Source organism: Pteropus alecto, unplaced genomic scaffold (genome assembly GCF_000325575.1).
Source record: "Pteropus alecto unplaced genomic scaffold, ASM32557v1 scaffold74, whole genome shotgun sequence".
Taxonomy (NCBI): Eukaryota; Metazoa; Chordata; class Mammalia; order Chiroptera; family Pteropodidae; genus Pteropus; species Pteropus alecto.
The window spans coordinates 6,438,922-6,448,677 of record NW_006436291.1 but is presented as its reverse complement, the minus strand read 5'-3'; positions in this window follow the sequence as shown (position 1 = coordinate 6,448,677).

Sequence of the window (9,756 nt, the reverse complement as noted above, 5' to 3'; positions counted from 1 at the left end):
TCCTAATTTCACTACCAAGATTTGCTGAGAAAGAAAACAGGCATGAGGTGTCTGCACCGCCTCAGGCCTCTCAGAGGCAGGAATGAAGGGGCGGGAATTCCGTGTGCCAGGGAGCCCTTTGCTGGAGATCCAGAGACTTGAAGGTGCAGGATGGGGCTGGCCCACCTGCTGTGCTTGCTCAAATCTCCATCTCAAAGACCTGGATTCAATGCCACCTCCCCCTCCTCCCTAACACCCCGAGACTTTCCAAGACAGCTGCTCGGCAGAACCCTCTTTTCAGAGTTATGTCACCTGGTACTTTCTTTCTGAGATAGCATTCATCTTGGTTCGGCTTGACTTGATAGCTGTTTGTGGCCCTTGTCCTCTTCCTGCCCTAGCCGGAAAGGTCCCAGAGGGTAGAGACCACATCTCCATCAACCCTGTGCCCCTTTAAGGGGGAGGGGGATTGACACATGGTAGGTGCTCAATGTGTTTGCCAAATTGGATTCAACGTTTCAGCACCCTAGTCACCCCATGTTCCAGAAAAACATATGCACCAGTAAGTACAACATGCAAACCACACAGATCACAGCATCCTGCAAACCTCTGGGAAATCAGTTTCTCCGATCAATTATCATAGCCCTTTTGGAGTTTCAGAAGATGCTTACATCTTTCAGAGAGAAATCTACAGGGCTCTAGTTGCTTTGTGACCTCCTATTTCGAGAGAAACTGGGGTAAACTCATGTCCTGGGATGACTTCCCTCTGGCAGGGGTTCCTGAGAGAGCCGGCCTCGTCGGAGGTCAGATATGAATGGGGAGTGTGAGCACTCGCTCCTCTTCCAACTCCACCTAATCTAGCACAGTGTCCCAGGAAGGCGAGAAGAGGGCACAACAAAACCATAGCACTTGGAGCAGGACCCAGCTGCTGCAGAGAGGTGAAAGGCCTCGGCCAAGCGACGCAGGTGTTCAGTGACAGGCAGAACTGACGCAGATCCAGGCTGCAAGCACTTCCCTTGTGCTACGGACTGAATGTTTGTGTCCCACCAAATTCATAGGTCAAAGCCCTAATCCCCAAGGTGATGGTATTCGGAGCAGACTGGGACACTTATATCACATGAATCTGTCATCTGATGTTTCCCTGTGAGTAGAAGGGACATACGTACACCTTCGGGCCTACAATTCCGCTCCTAGAATTACCCAGTAGAAACACACGCAGGTGTTCACCAGAAGAGGTGCTGGTATCAGCTCCATGTAGAATAGTCCCAAGCTGGAAACTGCTCAAATGTCCAGCAAAATGGATAAATACATTTTGTTGTATTCACCCAGTGCAATACTAAAGAGTAGGGGTCCCCAGCCCCCAGCCCGTGGACCGGTCTCAGTCCGTGGCCTGTTAGGAACCAAGCCTCACTGCAAGAGGTAAGTGGCAGGCGAGTGAGCAAAGCTTCATCTGTATCTGCAGCCGCTCCCCAGCGCTAGCATCACCGCCTCAGCTCCGCCTCAGATCATCAGGCATTAGGTTCTCATAGGAGCACTGGTCCCTGGTGCCAGAAAGGTGAGGGACCACTGCTAAAAAGCAATGAAAAGGAACAAACTACAACTGTATGAAATGAAATGAATAAAGCTCATAAACATAATGCTGAACAGAAGAAGCCACACAGAAAGGAGAACAAACTATATGATTCCATCTACATAAAATGCAAATATAGGCAAATTAATCTATGGCCTGTAGAGTAGTTATCCTTGCGGGGTAGGGGAGGGGTAGACTGGATGTGAGTAGAAGGAGGCCTTCTGGGATTCTGGAATGTTCTGTTTCTTAATCTGGGTGCTGGCACTATGGGTGCATTTGTTTTGTGAAAAATCCCAGGTAGTTTGGGTCCTCATTAACCTCCCCCTAGCCAGCGACCCCAGCTCTGTCCCTCCTTCCTCTTACAAATCCTTCAAATTATTCAAGTGACCCTGAGCTCATCAAAGCATGCGAGCCGAGATGGCAACAGAGACAGTCAGCTAACAAGATAGGTGTCACAATCTTTTGTACCCCAGCCATGGAAGTGATATCATCACCTTGGCTGTATTTTATTGGTTAGAATTCAGTTCCTAGGTCCAGCCCATATTCAAGGGGAGGAGGTTAAACAAGGTCGTGAATACTAGGAGGCAGGGATTATTGGGGGCTGATTAGCTAAATTGTGTCTCCTCCCACCAAAAAAAGATATATTGAAGTCCTGATTCCCAGTACCCGTGAACATGACCTTATTTGGAAATAAAGTCTTTGCAGATGTAAGTTAACATGTAATATGTACATCAAGTTAAGATGAGATCATATTGGATTAGAGCGGGCCCTAAGTCTAATGACTGGTGTCCTTATAAGAAGGGACATACACAGAGGGGAGACAACCATGTGAAGACAGAGGCAGAAATTGGAGTGATGAAGATACGGGCCAAGGAATGCCATGGACTGACAGGTGCCACCAGAAGCTAGGAGACAGGCCTTCTTCCCTAGAACAGATTCTTCTCCAGAAACTTAGAGGGAACGGCTACCTGCCAACTTTTTCATTTTGGACTTTTAGTCTCCAGAACTGTGAAAGAATAAATTTCTGCTGTTTCAAGACCCTTAGTTTGTTACACCAGTCTAGGACACTAACACAAGGAACATGCTAGAAGTCTACCTACCCCAGCCAGTAGAAACGGCAGATTCCTGGGCCCGTGATTCACCATCGCCGCCATCCCCACCATCACCACGATGTGACTTGGTGGCTTTGGCTGAGACCTACTGATTTTGATGCCGGAAGTCAAGGGCCCACACAAGGGAAACGGCCACTATGGCCGGCCTCCGACTTCCCCCTGAAGCCTCTGTGCACCCTCCACACCGTGCGAAGCCCTTTCCCAACCTCTGTGACTATTCCCTGGCTGTATCCTCTGCCTCTTGCCCCTCTCTCCTCTGTACCCGATCACACACGCATCAAGGCTCTAGTTGATCCCATCCTCCAGGAAGCCTCTACTGACCATGCCACACCACCAGACCGAATTAGTGGTTTCCTGCTCTGCGATCCCAAATCACTCGGGTAGAGGCGCTTTGCCTCTCACACTGCATTTCCATTCTTTGTCCCTTCTCAGTCTCCCTCCCTAGGCTGCGAGCTAGGATGGGGCTGTAACTGGTTTAGTCTTATACTCCCAGAGCACCTGCTCAGGCATGATTGTTGACGGAGTGACTGAATCAAAGACTCTTCAGGGCTGCTCAGCCATTAGTATACATTCTGGAGGAAGCTGTAGCTCCTCCTTGCCTGGTAGTTTTCATGAGCTGTCCTGGTTTATGCTATATGACCACTGATTGTCCTCACTGTGTCACCCTTATGTGGTAGGAGACAATTGATGGTTCAGGGTGAATGGGTCATTCCTCAGGCACTGAAGAAAGGAGCACAGAGTCACAGGACATCATAGCCAGAAGGGAGGCATCCAGGATAAGGGCCCCATGTGGGGCATGGTTCAGAGGGGCTTTAGCTCAGCTCAGATGCAGCTGGTGCAACCCCGCCGAGGGCTGAGAGGGCACGGCCACCCTCGTGGTGTTGGCAGAGAGTTTCGCACACACAGGAGGCTGAGTCAATGGTCCTTGCGTCCCTCACTCCCTGCCCAGCAGACACAAGAACTGAGTGGAGAGAGTTGTGGGAGCCCCAGATGGGTCACTGGATCAGCTCCGTGGAGCTCGCAAGACTGTATCGGCACATGGGGGCTGGGAGGTGGATTTTAAATAACTTCGTTGAATTATTATTCATGTATTACGCAATCTGCCTACTTAAAGTGTACAGATCAGATTTAATGTAGTCACAGAATTGGGCAGCCATCATCATAACCAATTTTAGAACATTTTCATCATCCCCCCAAAGAAACCCTGTACCCATTAACAGCCACTCCCCATTTCTCCTAAACCCCTCAGCCCTAGGCAACCACTTATCTACATGCTGTCTGTTTTCTATTGTGGCATTTCATACATATAGAATCATTCAATATGTGGTCTTTCGTGTCTAGCTTCTTTCATTTAGCGTAATGTTTTTGAAGATTCATCAATTTTGTAGCATGCATTGGTATTTTATTTCTTTTTATTGCTGAATAACATTCCACTGTATGGCTATACCGCATTTTCTTTAACCATTCATGGGATGTGGATATCTTAGGATGAGAATCACATTGGAACATGATGAGTATAAAACTGATTTTTAAATGTAAGGCAGATATTGCCATTCCTCTGCTAAAAATACTGTCATAGGAATACTCTGCTTAATGATGTGGATGAAAGGCACAGATATATTGTGTCAAAGAAGCCAGACTCAGAAAGACTACACACGGTTACTTACCTGAACTTCAAGAACCAGAAACACTAATCTCTAAAGATAAAGTCAAACCAGGGGTCCCTTCAGGTGGGGCTTGGAGGATTGACGGCAAAGGACTGTGAGGGGACTTTCTGGGGGCAGGAGGGGAGGAAGCATTCCATACCGCATTGGATGATAGCTACCTAGGTATATACATTTGTCGATGTTCATCGCACTATACATTATCCTCAAAAGAGCTGATTTAAAAAACCCAGACCCCTGTGATAGTCCTCCATTTTGCTCAAAGTAAAGACAAAATTCCCACCTGGGCGTCCAGAGCCCCACGCGCTTACCCCTCCCAGCTCACCTGCTGCGTCCCCCTGGATCGCATGTCCTTGCAGTTCTTCGGACATACCTGAAGCCCTTTGCTCAAGTACTTCCTTCTGCTCAGAAGCACTTCCTTCTACCTGGAACGTTCACCCTAATGACCACTTCCTTAGAGTCTTTGCTTAAAGCTTTTGCTTGGCGCAGTCCACTTGATCACAGGATTTAATGTTACAACACCCCCCGTCCCCCGACCTCAGCATTCCTGTTTCCTTTTAAGTGTTCCCCGTAACACTTGTCACCCCTGAACATACTTTGTAACTTACTTACTGTCCCCACTAGAATATGAGTACCCGACTGCAGGGGTCTTTATTCTGTTCATTGAGTTATACTAAGTGCCTAGAATAGAGTAGGGCATATATTAGGTGCTCAACAAACACCTGTCGAATACATCGTAGCAATATTCTTAGCAAGATTTGTTTTGGAAACCCCAGCCTGTCTCAGCAATGGGGAGGAGACTAAAGCAGAGTGTCCGTGTCCACTATGGGGCCCTGGCACAGTTCATGGGAGCTGCCTCCCTGTGAGTCCAGGCGTGGAGAGCACAGCGGTTCTCAGAGGGCTCGACCCAGGCCGGGGGTGAGCCGTGAGGATGGAGTCTGGGACCACAATGAGATCCTTCTTTGAAGACATGAAGGATGCCCTGTCTTGCTTTCGTAATGGAGTCACTTTGACGCACCCCATCATCTTTCAGATGAAAAGTCTGGGATACAGAGAAGTTCAGTGTCTTATCAAAGGTCACCGCAAATTATCAGCCAGAGTCCACAAAATATCCAGATATTTATAAACGGTAAGATTCGATGGAGCACGATGCAAAAATCTGCACTCATTTCCCCCTAATCAGAACTCTGAAGATAGAAAGTAGTCTGCAAATAATTATCGAAGAGAAGGACTTTTTTTTCAGAAGATGAGAGAACCAGGAAGAGAAAGGGGATGTGTGGGAGGGTTAGCTTACCCCTCGTGAGTAGAGTAAGGCCTCTATGAGGCACGGGAGAAATTCCTGGGCACTCTCGCTCGTAAGGTGTGCTAGCTTTCTCCCGGAAATCCTGCAAGAGTGGACTTCTGGCCTTCATTCCTGAAAAGTGAATGAAGAATAACAAGAGCCAGTACTTACATAGTGCTTACTGAACGTCCGCTCTGTCCTTGTAACAACCCTGTGAGGCTCCACGTATTTAGAACTCTCTCCCCTTTTTCATGCTCTCTGTGCCTCAGTTTCCTTGTCTGTCAAATAGGAATAATGACAGTACCTGCCTCGCCAGGTGATAGGGCCTGGCATATGATGAGGACTCAATGACTGTTAGCCGACATCATCTCTATTTGTAATTATCACCTTTACTCTCAGGAAGGGATGAGACATTCAGCCACTCTAAGGACATTGCATGTGCCTCACAATACATATGCGATCAAAGACAGCATGGCCATGACCCTTCTCTGAGGGCTGTGCATTTCCTGAGTCACAGTCTTCAGCCCAAGGGAGGGGTCCTTGGCAGTGTTCCTGGCAGCATTGAACAGATGGGAGAGAACTTTCCAGGAAAGTGGGCCAGAGCACACATAGCCTGGGGACCAGAGTCCCCAGGATCACACCTCCAGGCTTTTGTCCCTTCTGCCTACAGATCAAGGACCTGCAGATCAGGAGAGTTAAGTGTTAAAATGTGCCCACCACGACCTCTGGCTAGGCTTGTGGCGGGGAGCCTCCATGCCTGGGAACTTTGCAGCCTTGGTAAGATGCCTAAGCAGCTCCTCCTACTCCTTGGATAAGCACCGTCCACGAAGCCATTTCCGGAAGGCCTCTATGGAGGGGAGGAGGGGAAGTTTTAGAGAATATGGAAATGCTCCCCTCCTGGGGAACTCACTACTTACCGACTTGTATGTGTGCAGACATGTACACATGTTCTGGGGGTGTGATGGTTGTGGGGGGCGGGGCGAGAGGTAGGTAAGAGCACCATTCTCAATGCTCCTTTGCCAGACCTTTCTTCTGTGTAAAGGTTGGGGGTTAGTCACTAGCATTCCCCAGCCTCCCTGTATGCTCTGGATTCCTTGTCCTTCTGGGGAGTGGTACACAGCCCATCACCTTGGATCAGCCTGTGCAATGTCTCTCTCGTGGTCCTGTCCCTGGGGCTCCTTTAGGTTCGGTGAAATCTGTCATTAGGAAACCTCAGGTTCTCATTAAACTTCTTAGAAACTGTTTTTGAATATGATCGGGCTACCTGAAGACCCTAACCAGATAGGCAAATCCTCTGCAATGGGGCCTGTGCGTTCATTCATTCGCTCGCTCGCTCACTCACTCACCCACGCACCCACGCGCCCACTCACTCCTTCACTCACTCCCTCTGTCACTCACTCGGGCGTTAACACGGCGGCTACTCGGCACCACTGGTTGGCCATCCGTGCACCGAGTCCTGGGAAAACGAACCAGAGCCCCGCGCCCTCCGCCCTCCCAGGCGCTCACATGTAGCCGGCAGTCAGGATGGGCACCTCAGGGATCGGTGACCAGCCGGAACATTAAACGCGCCCTAAAACAGGGAAAGGAAGGCGGGGAGGAGAGTGAGAGGTCGGCGAGACCACTTTCCATGGCGGCCAGGTAAAGACCAGCAGAGATCTGCAGGCGATTTCACTCTCTGCTTCTCTCGGAATCCAGAGCGGGGTGGGGGGAAAGCTTTTGTTCTCTAGCCAAGGTCTGGAAGGGTAAAACCGCGATGGCCTTTAAATGCTTTCCGCGTGGACTGTGGTTTTCCCCGCGGAACCGGCGGGTTTGTTTTAGAGGATGTCCCTTAGAGGGCGCTGTTTGCCCGACTTTGCGTGGAGTCTTGGGCGCGAGAAAGCCGAGGCAACACCCCTCGCCAGAGAGAGAGTGAAGGGCTGCGTCCGCGCCCGGGGCCCCATCCCCAAAAGTGTTCTCGAAACGGAAGAGAAAGAATGATTCACTCCGTGCACTTAGTCTGTTTAAGCCCAGCATCCCCGAAACTCAGGGGATGGGTTGCGGGCGCTGACAGCCACGCGACTCTACTCTCTTGTCAAAACGCGCACGCACGCACAAGCAAGCGCACCTGCGCGCCCCTGGGAGGGGAGACACCGGGGGAACTTGGGACAAGAGAGTGAGGCTCGAGTAGCGGCGCCACAGGGTGCGGGCACGGCTGTCCCGGACTCCTCCCGCCAGCCTGGCCCGCTTCCCGTCTGGATCGAGTTTCCGAGTTTCCAACAGCAAAGAGCCCACTTTCCCAGCCAGAACTTTCGGCGACGTCTGCCAGGTGCTTCCTTTTCCTTGGAGATGAGCTTTTCTGCTTGTCGCAGTTTAAAGGCCGCTTCCATGCGTCAGAACTTTGTGCAAGTTTGCACGCATCCGCCTCGGGCGGGAGAGCTCCCACAACAGGCGCGCACACTTGCAGGGCCGCTCCGCCACGGCCTCCGCCATGTGGCTGGCGGGTTCGGGCGGTGCCCACCCAACCTGCGCTGACCTAAGCGCATCCAGCTATTTCTGCCGTCAGGGAGAAAATGACTTCTGGGCGTCCAACACCGGTCGGGTGACCTTGGCTCGGTCTCCCCCTCTCCAGGAGCCCGTTTCCATCTATAAAACCCGAGTGTGAGACCCACCCTGATTGAGTCTCAGCGCTGTGATTGGTTCCAACTCAGATTTTGGATGACACTGAATAGCGTTTTGCGTTCCAGGAAAGCCTCGTACAAACTCAAGGGAGTAATAATAATGAGAATAATAATAATTGTTTATGGAAGCACCATTTACAATGCTTCCAGGTTCCCAAAGCAAAGATCGGGCTCACTACTGTAGATGAAAGTCTGCTGAAAGAAGCCTTAAACGAGCCCGTGGAGATTTGATGGGGGGAGGTCTGAAGCCCCTCATCAGAAAATAAAACCTACCCACTTCTCAGCTAGGGAACTGGAGCTTTAGTATCTGCCAATGTGGGGCGGCCTTGAGTTAGGCGAGGGCTCAATCTCACGAAAAAGAGGGTGAGGAGGCAAGGGGACCACAGAAAGATCTGGGCGCACGGAAGCTCACAATGGGTGACGAGTAGCGACGGTCGGCTTGCCACCTTACTCTGACTAGGGAGCTGTCTCTAGGAAAGGGGCCCCACAAGCAATTCTGATTATTTGATGCTTGAATCTAGAGTCGTAAATGCCTTACGGACTTCCTGTGCAATCTAGGGATTTGTTTTTAAAGCCGATGGAGTAGAGGGAATGTCCGCCCAGCTGTCCCTCAGAGGTCCAGCATGGTTCTCTAGAGACTTGGAGGCCGTCGGAACGTACTGCGGGTGCCTCTGCCACCGCCACAGTTGAGGAAGGTACGTTGCTGTGCCTTCGGTTCGCCGTGCCCTATTAGAGCGTCAGGCAGCTCCAGACCTCAGCCGGGGAGACTTCCTGGGAAAAACTGCTGTCTTTGGGGCCACGGGCTTCGAGTTAATCGCCAGGCTTTGGGCTCCAGTGGCCAGAGAAGAGAAGCGCCCTTCCGAGCGTAGCCGTCGGTGCTGGGACGCCCGCCGCCCCAGCCGCCCCACTGAGTGACGCGCGGGCGTCAGCCCATTCTGCGTGCACACTCGGGCGCGCAGAGACGCACATCCACTCTGGCTCCTGGGGAAAGGATCACTCTTTGGTTTCCCAGGGCCAAAGGCCAAAGCCACGCGAATTTCTGAGCCCGCTGACGCAGTGCAAGGACTTACACCCCGATTGCCTTTCTATCGACTAGACGGCGGGTGGGGAACCCCAATCCTCCGCCTCGTTGCCGCGTTCTTAGCAGGCATTGGGGAAAATGCTGAGGCCGCCAGACCCCAAAGGGTAGGAAAGTGGTGAGTTCGCGGGGGCCGGAGGTCGCGTCCTGCCTCCTGGGCCCGCGCTGCGTGGTTTTCCAGCTACGTGGGGGCGCTGGGCCCCTGCCAAGCCCCTTGGGGCGGGGGAGCGGCAGCTGCGAGCACGGATAACCCTGAGCTGACCCGCGCGGGCCTGGCCCGCCCCTTCCCCCCTCCCGCAGGCCGGGCGGCTGGAAGCGGGTCCCCTAGCTGCGGGGGCGGTGGGGGAGGGAGGCTCCGGGCGCCTCGGCTGTCAGTGCGCTCCGGGCCGGGGGCGCCGCCGGCTCCGCGTCCCTCGC